The sequence below is a fragment of the Haliotis asinina genome, chromosome 2 (genome assembly GCF_037392515.1).
Source record: "Haliotis asinina isolate JCU_RB_2024 chromosome 2, JCU_Hal_asi_v2, whole genome shotgun sequence".
NCBI classification, from domain to species: Eukaryota; Metazoa; Mollusca; class Gastropoda; order Lepetellida; family Haliotidae; genus Haliotis; species Haliotis asinina.
In genome coordinates, this window is record NC_090281.1 from 84381523 (window position 1) to 84397905 (window position 16383).

The 16383-nt window shown below is 40.2% G+C and overlaps 1 pseudogene; it reads left to right on the top strand.

The window, feature by feature from the left end:
• The first annotated feature begins 2878 nt into the window (after positions 1-2878).
• On the top strand, positions 2879-14907 carry LOC137272062 (uncharacterized; annotated as a pseudogene).
• Positions 14908-16383: the final 1476 nt, after the last annotated feature.

Genomic DNA, 16383 nt, shown 5'->3' on the forward strand with positions numbered 1-16383 from the left:
AGCTTGAAGCTTCATTCACAAAAGAATAACATTTTAGACTGATCTTTTTACATTACACCTTCATGCTTAACTTAAGTACACTTGTTACCGATGATGTGATAGGTGCATTACCGTGTTAGTGTCACCTAGTGTTTACTAGTCACCCGTCTTTATTTCGAGAATAAATCACATGCGAACAAAAGCCTCAGATATTTCGGGGTAGATCGAAAGTCAGCTGAGAAGCAGCAATCTCAGATGGACAACGGATTGAAATCGGAAGTTATTCAGGAAGGGTTTTATCTTTCAGTTGAAAAATTAACTTTCCTCAATAATCTGTCATTTAAATTACTTCCGATCTGCAGGGGTTTCTTTGAAATCAGGTATCCGCCGTTAAAGGTTTTGCTTTCAAATGTGCACATCGTCAGCGTGATCAAGCTATATGTGGGTAACTACTGAGAATATAGTTTTCATGATAACTGACTTTACAAATGCTCTGTTTCACAGTTAACTATCGATCAGCTCTATCTGAGGATCGTGAATTAAAATACTTTGACTAAATGGTCGACAGCTTGCTCCATAAATTCCGTCGTTGCGACAGGAATCCGGCCTTTACACGAACAACTGGTATCTTCACTCAGTGATTCATAAAGGGATAAGGATAATTAGCATAAAGTCGGAATGATAAAAATTGAATGAAATCGGTTTTACGAAGAAAATTTTCAGTAGACGTTTGTCTTTAGTTACGACTGAATGATGCAACTATGCAATTGCCAAATTGTACTAAAATTCATGACACGATTGACCCTTTTGTCTTGTAAATGAAATTGTTTTATCCTGTAAATGAATATGTTTTATCTGGTAAATGTACTGCCAGTTCAGCTTTGTGAGTTTATCTAATTTAAGAAAGGTATAGTGTTTAAGGAAAGTAGTTGTTATGTTGTTGTCATTGCGTTCAGCTGATGAACACTTCTGATTTCGTTCTGCTCTGCTTCATCTTCAAAGAAAGAGTATCAAGACAAAATGATTATGCTTCATTTTCAAAGTTAGCTGCCCGAGTTTGAAAATGTATATCTTTTATTGAAATCCATGATATTTCGAAACTTTTAACATGATAGATGAAGGGGAAGAGGTGTAAATGTGCCATTAGATGACACAGTATATCATGAAATAAAAATGGATGGTCCTTCAAGATATTGGAGAATGAACGTCATTATCGGTGTACCAGCACACGCGTTAAGGGAACATGAGAGAACAAGAATGGCTATAAATTATCAATTTATCTCCCTTCATTCAGATACACGCGTGCCGAGGCGGCTTGGGCAATATGTTGAGTGCTTTATCTATGTAATCTTACTCCCACGATGCAGTTCGCCATGTTTTGCCCTGGAGCTAGATTGTCTTCCTGTGTGTTTGATTCTGTACATCAAAACCGTGCCTCGATGTCACTGTTAATCGTTGTCAAGTTTTTAATATTCACTTCATGTGTTGAGAGATCGGACTCCGATTTCACGATAACAATCTCTATTTATTGTCGTAAATAGTTTTACTTGAATCAAATGCAATTTAGTGTTGCTAGAAATATAACCTGAGGGGCTGTGTATTATGAAACAATGTCTTAACTGCATTTGGAACTGACTGTACACAGAATCTCTCAAAGCAAGGTGATCTGATTTCATGACTTCATCCGTTGGAGGGTCCTGCAGGATAAATCTAAGTCTCTCAGCATAACGCTTAGTGAGGGAGTAAGACTTAGTCTATCTTCACCGCCCTTCAGAGTCTTTAAAGATCATCTCCTGGAGCATCTCCAATATTGTTGATATAAACTGTTTGTTTCACGCCTGCTTGCATACAGGAATTGTCCCATCAAGCAACAACTTGGTTTTATTCCAGATGTCATCAACATTCTGCAAAAGTATCACCTTTTACATTATCTAGACAACTTCATCTATTTCGGTGTGTTCACGAAGCAATCGTCATGGAAGAAGATTGTCAAGCAAACAGTTTTAGACCATGAGCTCTCAGACTGGTATGAGCGCCTCAGAACTGATCCAGACCTGAAGCATTTCTGCCAAATCCATCCATCTCCAACTCCACACCCTGCTTGACTATTAGCTTGGAGACGCCAGGAACTGAAGGATCAGTGCCAGTTTACGGTGCAGCTCTGTGCTCTCTGCAGACCATCCAGATTTGTCCATGGTCATTGTGACCTATGCGGCGAATCGTATGAGGATCTCATACAATGCCATATGTACCTGTGAGGTCAAAGCAGAAACGATCGACCTTGTGTGGTGCGGACTCGTCAACGTAGGTCCTGTGGACCTGAGTGTCAGTCTGCTTGGAAAGGCAGATCTAGACCTACATTGTTGTCTGCTTTCCTGCCTAATCCCCATGACCCTGTCAGATAACGATCTGTGGCTGTACATAGAGACTGTTGTGAAAGGACTATTCCCCCCACCTCTGTGCATAACTCTGGTTATCAATTTCAATGAACTCTAAACACTAATTTATCCAATTTTCGCATTTCCATGTACTCTCCGATGGAGGAATAAAAGTGTATATATCACAAGCAGGGCGGTGGTGAAGCCATGTGGTTAAAGTTATCACTTGTCACGCCGAGAGCACGGGTTCAGTTGATCAATGGGTACAATGTGTGAAGCCCATGAGGTTGGAGTAATCTTGCTAAAAGCGTGGTGTAAAAGTTAACTGACTCACTTACTCTGTCACTCCCTCCCTCACTTACCTGTTTACTCTTCCGGGATATTGCTGTCGATGGCGACTTCATAGAAACCGTGAAGGCCATCACTGTCATTCACTGACCACTGGCTCTGTGTCACGTAACCATGACGGAACCAGTTTTCAGCGATGGGAATCCACACTGGTTTTGTTTGAGTACACGAAAATGGACAACCTCCGTTTGATTGACATGTTCAAAAGTTTCGACGTTAAGAAGAGAGACGAGCTGTCACGCTCAAACATTAAAGATGGCATCAATGTAAGTATTGGTAAAAGCTAAGAAATATAGTTGAATGGAATTGTGTCACTGGTTCGAAAAGGAATTGGGTTCCAATCCTGGTTCGCTCTGACTGTATTTCTGGATAACGGAATACTGTTCCAAGTTTCGTGAAGCCCAACTCACCCACTAACTGACTGACTGACTGACTTACCCACTCACTCACCCATGCAGTTACTCACTCACTCACTCACTCGGTATTGTAATGTAATATTAATCAACCGTCATGGACCTCATGCTTGGGGTTTCAGCAGTTTCTTCTGATGGTCACATGTTCCCAACGTTAATGAGATCAGCTGGTGTCATCGGTGTCAACCAACAACATCGAACTATTTTATCACCGCCTTCTACAGTGGTTCAGTTATACCAGGACTTACATTTCGGAATGCCAACCATATCCAACTGATAATATCCAGCTGATGACAGTGATGGTTATGACTGATTTTTGTCACCTAAGATAATAGTATAGAACCAGTCGACATTATACAATCAAACTGCATTCTATCCATTACGTTTGTGAACGAAACTCAACACTTACACACAGCATCTGATTAACTACTACCGTTGGATGTTATAATGACTGTAGTTATAAAGTCCGTGAAGTAATGACTTCAACACACATATCACATAGATCAAACAAGTACCAAGTGTTAATCATCTAGGCCATCAACGCCATTAACGAAAGCAAGCAGTCTAGATGGCGATAGCGAGGTGGGATTTTGCCACGATTGTTTAAGTGGCCTAGATGAGGTTTGGTCTGATCTAACCCCGAGGCTTAAATCTTTACTTAATTGATTAGATCGTAGGAACGCAATCTTAGAACTAAATAGGCTTTACTCCAGCGACAATAGCGAGCAGTGGGACAAACAGCGGCACTGTGTCGTTGAAATGGTTGAAGCAGTTTTGTGACTCAACAACTTGATCAGCTAGGCTCCGTCCTGACTCGAATGGGGTCTTCGATTGTTCCATATTGAACACGTCTCAGAGTATTCATTAATTGACCAAGAAACGGGAGTGGAAATGAGAAGTATTTCCTTTGTGAATACAGTGGCCGAAAGGATCCCGAAGATGCAAATCGAAAAATGTTTGTTCAACTCTGTAAAGTTTTCTTTGATTATTTTGAAAGAAATCCTATCATTGCCAAGTCGGTTTCAGTAATGGCTGTTTCATACAACCAGCGAGGGAACGGTTCTTGAGGTCTTGACATACGTGTCAAAGACCCCTCCGTTATGTCACTAACTGAACAAGTGAGAATGTTATAAAAGACATATGAACAGATTCTGACTCTTCCTGTCGAAACCATCAGTGTTCCAATCAGTCAGTGGTGACCGGTCGTGTTTATTACCGAGAACTTCTTGACGTAAATAAACCTGAAGCTATACGTTATTTCAGTCTTAGCTATAACAAGGACGTGTTATTGCTTAACACTGTGTGAATGGTGGGTCCTTCCGGCAGGACAGGACATGCTCATCATTTCAGCGAACACTTTAACTCATCACTGCGTTTCAGTGATCTAGTGACATAATTATCACCGCCATTTTGCCTTTGCGCCTGATGGATTCTGTGGGCTTCTGACGTGACACGTTGTTCTCAAGCGTTTACAATTCATATTTAAACGAGTTCAATAAAGTCCACCATCGTTTTCAATCTTCCCTTCGTGCACTGTCGTTGTCATTTGAGGATTAACGTTTGCCGTTGATTTGCCGTTGTGAACAGCATTGCTCAACGTCGGTAACGTAATAGCATGAAACGTTCCTATAGCCATATATAATTGACCATACTTTATTCACACCGGCGTTCTAATGGCGTAATACATGCAATTACCTGCAGATGCAACAGAGCAGTTTGAACAGCAAACAGGGACGTCCAGCGTAATGTTTGGCCATTAGACGTGAAAAGGAATGTGTTCTCGACGGACCTATTTTGTCCCGGGTAACCTTCTACGCTTCTGAGTCTGTGTGGTCAACATTAACTCTAACATGTCCAGGTTTAGGGGTGTATTTTTATAGAGGTCGGCCCTTAACAAGTATGTGGTATAAATAAACGCGTTTACCACTGCATTACAGTACATAAATACATTGGTATTGTAATGTAATATTAATCAACCGTCATGGACCTCATGCTTGGGGTTTCAGCAGTTTCTTCTGATGGTTTCTTCTGATGGCCCTTAACAAGTATGTGGTATAAATAAACGCGTTTACCACTGCATTACAGTACATAAATACATTGTTATTTTGTTGACCAGACCCTTTAACTTTGAAATGGTTCTAGCTGATTAATCACACAAGCCTTTGTTGATTGAATGATCTGACTGTCGTGGTTAGTGTATGAGGAGAGTTGTTCCACAGTTGTCCAAAATAACCCCGTGATGACGTCATCTGATATTTAACAGAAATGATTGCGCTTAGGGTTGTGTTGACGTTTCCGACAAAAGCTCCCTGGTTCAGGGTTTATTCAAATGATGGCCTGTTTATATAGTGGCCTGGAGTTATATTGATGAGCTAATACAGCCGACCAGCTGGGTGCTCCAGATACGTTACACGCTACGTTCGAGTCATTCACTGTCATACCTCGGGAGTTATTGAACACCAACAACCGGATTTAACCATTGCACTTAAACAACATGTACACCTGAATTATCAGTCATCCACAAGATGTTGCCTTCGTCAGCTATATTGCTAGTTTTATAAAGGTGGGGCCGTGTTCAACTTAGCGTCGTTGTCAGTGAAGGTCTGGACGATTGGGTAGCCTTGTGGTGAGTGTGTTCACTCGCCACACAGAAGCCCCGCCTTCAATTTTCCATTCTACCTCCATTCTAAATAATATTATGTTCATATAAGTGAGTCCGTACAATCAAGTGTTGGTCAATGTCACATGTTTATGGCACGATGACTCACAAACGGTAACAAAAACAGCCCTACTGTTTCTTAACTTTTCAAGCAGGTTCAAATAGGGACCTTAGCTCATCACCAGTCATGGACTTTTACACATCTGTGAACGGTTAACGGAAATACTTGTTTCCAGAGTTAGTGAGTGCGTGAGGTTAGTTGTACACCGATTCTAGCAATAATACAGAATATCACGGCGGGAAACACAAGAAATGGGCTTCACACACTGTACCCATGCAGAAAATCGATCTTAAGTCTTCGCCGTGACGCTCTAACGCTGTCACCATTAGGCCACCACTATGCCCAATGGCTTCCAAAGTATAAAGTGAGCTGCAGGCCCATGGCGCCATCGACTATTTAATCAGTTGTCTTTGTTTCCCGTTGCTCTACTACTTTACATTGCATAAATAATCAAGTTGTTGCTGATAGATTGAATAAATAACCATGATTCACTGGAATGGTCTGTGTAGACAACGACCGCATAATTTACAACTGTAATATAGACAATAGGTTCTGTGAGTTAGTTACAACAATAGGTTATAACAAGGACAAGCATACTGTTCAATTAAACATGTTTGTAGCCAGCCGTAAATCTGACAGTCTCATACCAGGTGTCTCTCTTGAGATGAACAGCTGATAGTTAATTGAAACCATACAAGTTTATTTCATTTCTAATATAATGTACAGATTGTTGATTGTGGAAAAAATATTACCCCTCCGACGACTTACAAGTTTGTACAGAAATGTTGGAAAAATGAAATGAGGGAAATGAAAAATGAAACGAAGAATTTTCTCGATGACATTATTTCGGTATGTTTACTATGAAAAGTATATAGTTTTGTTAAGAATGGGATTTTCTGTTTAACGCGTGTTACAAGGAATATAGAAATGAGTCCTAAGAGAGCATCTGTTTTTACAAGGTAGCACTTGGAACAACATGAATGACAGGCAGCTATCGTATAATTAAGTCAAATTGTAAAAAGAGTTCGGTGAAGAGAACCGTTCCAACGAAGGCTCTGAAGGGAAACCTCCATTTCAATCTGTTGTTCATATCGCCACGATTTATTTTGCTATAGAAGCATATGGTACTTTTAACCATGGGATTAAATTAAACAGAGAATGTCTTTTGTTTTCACTTCAAATCTAAAAGTAATTGACACACATATACTTTTATTAGTTACGGCCGTGACTTGAAGCATCCCCGGATGCGTCAGTAAGTAAAAAAAACCTTTATTCATGAAATTAATAGAAATTGATGAAACGAACTAAATAAGTACTAACAGTTGTTCCCCCTTGAAGACTGTCTTTCTCGAATGAGTTAGTGATTGAAAGTGATTATGCCCCAGCCAGTACATTCAAACTATACGCTATATACAAGCGGGCTGTGCATTATTGAGGACGTCTCTCTGGAGTCATTGTGGTTGGAGGGATCGGCATCGATAGACGCCGTCGGTGTAATACACAGCCAGGAGACATTGTTGCCTTCCGATTCCTAATTAAGTCTGCTGGTCACCAATCTGGTTACTTATCCAGACATCCAATATCCACAAGGTTACAGAACTACGGAATGGCGTTTGTCAACGTGGAGCTTCATCGTCTACTATATACCAGGGTATACTCTTCCCGGTGTCATCAAAGTCATCGAAACCTTTCGCGAATGTAATCGCGTACACGTCTTACAAATATTGGTACGTTTTAAGCTACATTTTCAACGTCAACACAATTATCACGGGGCAAATAAATAGAAACGATAAAACCCATTGTTAGAAACAGATACGATCGTACAATTCAGACAATATCATGAGTATGTTTGAGTAACAATTAATTCTCAAATTCAGTTTGGATTGGAAAAGTTGAAACTGCAGTGTTGAGTTGAGATAGTTCCTCAAAATAATAGGTAAAGGGCGTTGGCTTTCCACTATCAGCTTCCCATGCTGCTTACCATACATATTTGTACAGGGATAATGGCGTAGCCTAGTGGCTATTGGCTAAGTGTTGGCTTGTCACGCCGAAGACCCGAGTTTGATTCCCCACATGGGTTCAATGTGTAAAGACCATTTTTGGTGTCCCTGTCTGTGATATCGTTGGAGTATTGCTAAAAGCCGCGGAAACAAACGGTCCCTCGCGGCCAGTGAACAACTTATAATATAGACTTCAGAGAGCAGCAAGGTCCCGCTACCGGTCCCGCAACCATCATTGTGTACCTTACCTTGGTTTGTGGTCCGTGTGCTATATACTAGTCCCATTGTAACAGGTTTTTCTCATCGATGAACACCAGTTCATAAATTACCCCTATCCGGCACCATAACATGAAAGTAGAGTGGAGTGGAGTGGAGTGACCCGAGCCGAAATATGTATGAAATATTACTGCATGCGACATAAAAATACAAACAGTGACCTAGAGATTTGAGGTCTTATGCTAAACTATATGTTCAGGTAAGAACAGAAGATGAACCGTAACCTGTTGATCCTAATGAATTAACATAAACTGTGTCAGGCTATACTATCCCGTAATAGGACCCGCCTTTGATAAATCGTTATTTTATTGAACATTGTGTTTATATGAGCCCCACACTGATGCCAATAAGCTCTTAATGGTCGCCCAGATCAGTTAGTCGTGGCATGGCCAGCGAAATGTCTAAGACAGCTGTTAGCCCCGTCCAATCCCTTTGAAATAATGGGGTCTGGATTCCAGTCTCAACACCTCAGGCTAGAGGGATTTCACACACGCAAATAGTCCCAGACAATAACTGATCTCTTCTCTTCTCCAGACGCTGAAAATTCCTTTCACGGAACATATGTTGGACGAGATATTGGAGAAGTTGGATGTCAACAAAGATGGCGTCATAGACTTGGAGTAAGTCTAGATTATTTTGATTTTTATTGTTTGTTTGGTGTTTAGCGCCACGCTTAGCAAAGTTCCAGCTATATGGAGGCGGAATATAAATAAGTTTTCTGGTCCAGAAAATCCAGAGACTGACATCACGATCCCCTTTTCCATCTTACGACAAACAAGGTCAATTTTAACCTAGACCGTCACTGGTCACATTCACTTTAGATAGCCCACTAGGATCGGCTTGCTTTAAAGGCTGGACGAATAATTCTGTTGACGACGGTGAATATAATTTTAGCATATCAGCATTTTCTTCAGCCTGGTCATCGAGAGCGGGGTAACTTACTTGAGTATCATTTTGACGATTAAGATGAAATTTGTTTCATATGACGATTCTATATATTTAAGAATAATTTAGATGAGAGTTGCTTTCATGTATTTTAGTGGAATCAGCGAGTTCTGCCACATCCCATGAACGATATTTTCAGGTGGAATGAAAGCGTAATGAGATTACAAGAAGCCCAAATTTACAAAACTGTTTTGGCAAACTTAGCCATGCTTGTTTAACCAGAATAGGCACCGATTCGAATTCTCGCTAACAGAATAGCATCGTACTCAAACAGACACATATTCTGAAGTGTCAAGATGCTTGTAATTTCGGCTTAGAGACAGGGCAATACTTCATGACAGAAAACATGGTTGTCTGTTTGTGGAGACAGTTTTAACACTGAGAGTTGCTGTCGATGTTTACACCACCTGACCACGTCTCCTTTTCTGCAGCAGAATCCGAGTCAGTCAAAGTAATAATTAACAATCGCTGATTTATTCACGAGCACATATGTGCCGCAGTGATCTCTCGATTGCTGTATCCCAGTTGTGGAATATCATTCTTGCAATGGACGATATCGCTGATGCACGATTTCCTTTCTATGATTTAATATGTTTTTCATAAACATTCTCAATCTGTCTTATATAGGGTCAATGACAACAAGAAACCACGGTCGATATAAAAGTGTAAATCTATCGTCAGACATATTGTGTGTGTTATGGGTCGATTGTTTGGTATGTTGCACCTAAAGAATGCATGAAGTTTAGCATTTCGCGGAGGCAAATAGCTAAATACATAATCATCAATGCCAGGAAACAATCAGTGGTCGTCTACAACGGAAATAGATTTCACAGTAATACGCCTCTAAACCGAAAATGGTATCACTTCCGGCTCCGATGTAACCTAACATACATCCATTCGAACTGGCAGAGCCATCATCTTGGAAATCAAGCCACGATAACGAGGCGTACAACACTATTATCAAGGAAAAAACATCATAGTATGAAAAATACGGAAGTACACTCATTCTTACGTGTATGCTAAACTGGTTCTGAGGTTCTGCTTAATACAACACAACGAACAAACCATAGTTAAAGAATGCTATGAGCATGTCACACAACTGACGTCAAGTCTTAAAAGTAATTAAAGTAGAAAAATCTACTTTTTCATTTGATTGTCATCGGTGAACGGTCGTGACAATATACAGGTATTCAATACATACTGATGTTTCCACTGGTATACTAGGTCACAGTCACGTACAACTTTTAACGGACACCACTTTGCAATTCAGGCAAGTGTACAGATGGATCTAAAGAAGTGTATGTCAGTCGTAATATTTCTATTTTCATTATTTTTACTGGCTTTTATTCTTTTGTTCCCGTTAGGATAATCGGAACCAGCAACGTTCGAGACGCTTCCTTCTGTAAACAAACAACTGCTTACCTTCAATGACGCTTGATTAAAAGTCCGTTCACGCTCATGAATAAGACCTTGAACAGATTATCGATGTATGTCTCCAGATCAGCTGACCCCGCCCCACACTCTTGTGTCTGTGACGGCCGAGGGGTATGTGAGATAAACTGGAGAAATGAAGGGAGCTTGTTATATGAAGAATTCAAAGCGTTTTCCTCGAGGTTGGTCACACGAAAAGACGAAATTGTAAGTCTGTATGTCTATAATCAGTTCCATTTCTGTCCATATCTTCAGGTCAACATGTCATATTTCAACCTGACAGCGACGAAATGACCACTGGCCACCGATGCGATAAGGAACTGCCAATCTATTTCATGGGCAGGGATAGAATTTCCGCTGGTTACATTGAAGATTCTGCAGATGCAAACCATTTAAAAGGAAGGACTTAGGAATCCCTTAGTTACCAGAACCTTCAATCTTTATGTTAGATATATGGATAACCGCTTCTTTCAATGACCAGAAATGACTATCCTTACTGAATTCTATGGGGAGCATGATCAAAGTGATCAAAGAAACATCTTAGAATTTACTAGTATCGTATCTGATCTGTATTTTCAAATCCGAAAGCCTCTGTAACAAGGTGTGCAACAAAAGGGAGAATTGCGACATGACAACAATCCATTTCCCTTTGTCGAGCTCAATGCCATCCGGCCAGGCTAACAGCGACTATGATCCTGAAATACTTAGGTACTGCATAGAAAGTACATGTTAGTTAAATTTCACGAAGAGATTCATTCAGCCCATTAAGAATATTTTAAAAGAAATTTTCGTCATTATTAGTGTCATCGATGTTTTTAGAATTGTCTTTTAAACATCATGGAATCTGCCTTGGCAGATATTCGAGACTGGTTGTCGTTTGACGTTGAAAGTTATGGTCGTCTGATAAAAGCTTTTCTCTGTTGTTATCTCTAATCGGATTGTTCCTTACTTGATCAAAAAGATTTCATGGTTCAAACATTATTCCGGACTTGGTAATAGCTTGTTCCGTAAAGTGGGTCATTCGATTACTAGGAAATTGCCCATGACGTTGATCACACAATATTGCATAATATTTACACATATTGAAATAAAGATCATGCAATATTTACAATCTAATTGGCTATGGCACACATTGTGTCTATAGCAGTTCCGGATCGTGTGATGTCTTAAAGAAACGAAATAAAATGAGCATTATTGACTGTTCCCAGTGAGGAGTTCATGCAATCCCCCTGCTCACCAATCCCCACCCACCCCCACCCCATCCGCATTTTTACACTTGACCGATTATCATCCAGCGTTTATGTTTTACATTTCCAACAAATGACCGTTTTTTAAAAACATCCAAAACTAGGTGTAACATCATCACATACGTTTCGGGTTCTTTGAAAACTATGTCCCCTTTCGCTACTACACATTATTTTAAATCAGGATTCGAATGTCTTGAGGCTACAAATAGCCGTCGAGTTAAATAAAATATTACCAATGGGACAAACAGAAAGTGACACCATTTCAGAAACAATGTTGAGAATGGGCCAGGGGTACGTTTAAAACTGGAAAGGAGTAACAGTTCACTGAGACGTGACAGAGTTTACCCCTCTAATATCATTGATTTTGCAGGGAGATGATGAAAGGAGCCAAAGAAATGTCTCGCTACGTCAACCAGCGAACGTTGAAGGCCAAGGCCAAGAAGAGAGAGGACATGGGCCTTGTCACTCTGAGACAGACTCTGAAGAAGATCATCAAGAAACGTAAGGAAGAGCAGGACCAGGCAGCACAGAACCCCATCAAGGATAGACGGAACAGTATGATGGCGCAGAGTGGACTACCAGCCCTGGCGGGTATCGTGCGTAAAATGCAAATCAAGAAGGCAACAGGTGTGAACTTGCAGGATCCCGCTGTGGCGGAAGTTGACGGCGTTGAAGGTATGGTGAAGTTGGCTGCGATGAAATTCAGGAAGAAGCTCAAGAAACCTTCACAACCAGCAACCATATCCGAAGATGAGAAGACACCGACTGCTGCCATGGCAACAACGATGTCATGATGTTCAGTTGCAGGAATGGCGAGAGTAACCAAACGTTAGATAACAAACGCGCCATTGTAGTCAACGTCAAAAACACATTGTGGTAACAATGACGTACATGTCTACAGTGTCGACGATGATTGGATGCCGAAAGTATACGGAATAGGTAATACATTAATACTGCTGTCACAGTTGCTACGTAACGTCTCTAGCAAGAAAACAACCTGTGACGGCGCCTGAAGTTTGACGCAACTACAACAACGGCACAGATTTACAGCCATAACCTGGAGGCATTGTACTTTGCACCAGTTATGATAGAATCTCGTTGATAGTGAAGTCGGAAATAAAGTCGATACATAATGCGTATAAGAGGAGTAGAGTAGTCTGGTGGTAAAAGCATGTGTTCGTCACACTGAAAGCGCGGGTTCGATTCCCCTCATGCGTAGCATGTTTAAAGGCCCATCATAGGGTTCCCCGCTATAATGATACTGGAATGTTCATGTAAAGGCTTCTCACACACTCACTAACTCACTGTTGATGTTCGACGAAACAGCTGTCTAAAAGTTTACCTAGATTATTCATTGATCACCCTTGCAGTTTTGTTTTTATAAGATTGAGGAGTGCTTGAAAAGATCGACATGTATGAAGTTAGTTATTTTAACTTAAAAAATACATTATTTTTGATGGCGGAAACTGTAAGTGCCAGGCAGTTGAGTCCACAGCAATATTCATCAGTTTCGCCAATCTCTGAAGGACTAATTCTTTGGACATTAATTTCTGCGTTTGTCAGTAAGAATAATTTTGTACCAAACAATTGCAAAAACGTTAAACGTAAATAATTACTTGCAACAAGAAACTCTCTTTTGGGTGATCTATTACACAGTCTTGCTGTTTATCCACGTTTTTAAGTCTAGTATGTTTCGTTCATTTTTTGCCGCCCCCAGCAGTGTTGAAGTCATATGATATGGTATTCATGTGGAGAAGCGTCCCTTTCCTTCAGTATGATTTCAGCATCAGACTAACCCACCGCCGTGATCTCCACGTATCCTTCGTTTTAGAGTCTTTTAGCGTCGCGTCTCCTTAGTCCCCAAAAGAAATAGTGTCGTTAGATTCGTCTGAAATCATTTAACAAAATACTTTGCTGAAAATGCTCAGTTAAAACAGTTTATATCGCTGTACTTTTTAAACATGAGAGAAAAAACCAGATGAACCACATGTCCTAGGGTTTATCAGCTTGTCAGAATTTCGTCCATAAGCGTAAATAACTCATTTGACTTCTTCACGAAATGGCGGAAAAAACCTTCCACGTTCCTGGGGAAAGTCCACCAGTAGCCTTGTATCTGATCAACTATGTCCTGTTTTGAGGTCAGTGTTGACTGGTGTAGTTGTTTTTCTGGCTTCGACCGATCTAAGTAAAAACATAGAAATGCACTCCCTCACTTGAATGTTGAAAGTTGTAACATCAACCTACCTCGATATGTGACTCATCCCTATATTCAGCTTTCAATGATCGACAAGCTGATCAATGGTAGCAATCACTACCAGAGAGGGATATATACAATTACCTGGTATTGAGCACCCATCAAACTGTGGATTGTAAACCCATGAAAGCTATTCGTCAGCTCAAGGCGGCGATATTTTATGAAGACCGGCACGTCCATAGCATATTTGTGCATGGTATCTGTGACGACTGTGACCATCTGTTTGTCAGATGTTTAGTTATACCATCTCTGCCAACAACAGATAAGAAGAGCAATCCTGATCATCACGTCTGGGTCTGCCTGTCCAAAGTAACAGGCCATGTCAACTCTGCTTACTGTACCTGTGCAGCTGGGTATTCATTCATAGCATTTCGGAATAACTACAGTCACTTAATAGTTTCCTGATAGTAGTTAAATTGTTGGGTTTTTTTTCGTTGTTACATCTTGGTTTAAATCTTCATCTTCTTAGTATTCACAAATGAATTTAATGGGTGGGTGATGCAAGTCAATTAAACATTGAATGCACAAGGTTAATTATTCGTATTCTTTTACAGAGCTGAATCCTGCAACCATGTCTCTGCTCTGCTCTATGTCTTGGTGGATATATCACAGAAGAAGGAAGCAGGACAACTCTCGTGTACCTCCGCCAAATGTAAATGGATGATCACTCGCGATCGAAAGCTTGCTCCTTTGACCACCGATGACCTACATCTGATGTCAAGTGGGAGGAGGAGTGTTTTAAAGAGGAAAAGAGAGGAAACTAGCTGCACAGTAACGTCTTCAAATGCTGACAAACCCTGTGATATGTGTCCCAATACAGGTATGCCCAAAACAAACATAAATGTGGACCGATTTAGGAAAAAAACTGACAAGTAATGAAAACAAAAAGAAATGTGGATTTGTAGTCACAACATGAGTTGTCAGTGATGAAGAGCAGATGGTTAATGCAGGATTTCCACAGTTTCACATGCACCACCAGTGGACTTTTGCTTTTGTGATAATGTTAATGTTTCATCTCAGAGTTGTCAGAATGTCTTTGAAAATTATGCTGAAATTATCAAACTTACTGAAGAAGAGACAACAATTATTGAGAGCATTACCAGGGGACAACAGAAGCAGGAGAATTAGAAGGAGGCAAGGATAACAAGTTCTGATTTTGGCAGCATTTGTCCACGGAGATACTCTACTGAACCAGAGAGACTTGTCCACCATATTTTGGGTTACGGTAAAGACTTTTCATCAGTCCATACGAGATGGGGCACTTCCCATGAGCCAGCTGCTCGACAACTATATGTTCTCAAGATGACTAAAGACCATCCTAATGTCGGGTAACACAGTGTGGACTCATTGTAAATCCACAGTATCCCTATTTGGGTGCTAGTCCTGATGGTCTGGTGTCTTGTGCTGACTGTGAATAGTGCTGTTCATCACATGGAGTACTTGAGATCATATGTCCCTCGGCACTCAGGGATCTTACACCTCAAGAGGCTGCTTCACAAACGGATTTCTTTTGCAAACCGGATGGAAATAAGAACTTGAAACTTAAAGAACATCACCCCTATTACTTTCAAGTTCAAGGTCAAATGGCTATCGCACAGAGAGAATGGTGTGACTTTGTAGTTTGGACACTGAAGGGTATTTCAACTCAGAGGATTGCATTTGATAACTTGAAGTGGGATGAAATGGTTCAAAAACTAAAACGTTTTTATGTGACAGCAAATGTGCCAGAACTCTTCTCCAGACGAGTGCATCGTGTTTTCTGTTTTCACTAGTATTACATCCAGTGACTTGTTACTGATGTTGCATATTCTCCAGTGATGGTACTATAATAGTTTTCATAATCTAACAACTTTCCTGTTCTGCCATTGTTCCAAGGGAATTTCAAAATTTCACATTATGCAGAACTACATATCGTTAGTAGAACATACATCAACAGAGGTAAAATGAGTTTTTAGTGAGGGCAGATTAAAGTAATTCCACTGATTACTGTAACGCGACATAGGAAACTTTCATTATTTCTGTAGCTGCAAAAAGATACGAAAAGTTGATGATATGTAGTGATAAATGAATTTATTTCTCTTAACATAAGTTGGAGTAAAAAGGCCTTTGATCATATTTGGTTGTACATTAATGAATGATGAAAATTGTCATAATGTGCAGCAGTTGTACATTGTTCTGTGTCAATTAGTACATAAATGAAACATTTCAGTCAATGAAACTATGTGTCATTTGTATATAAATATAATTAAAGAAGATCAGAAGTTACTATTACATGGGTTTGATGGATATAAAATAGCTTACTGTTACTGAAAGTTCAGTTATCCCACCATTAAGAAAAGTGAGTAAGTTTAGTTTAACAGCTGCTGTTAGCAATATCCCTGCTAACTCAGAG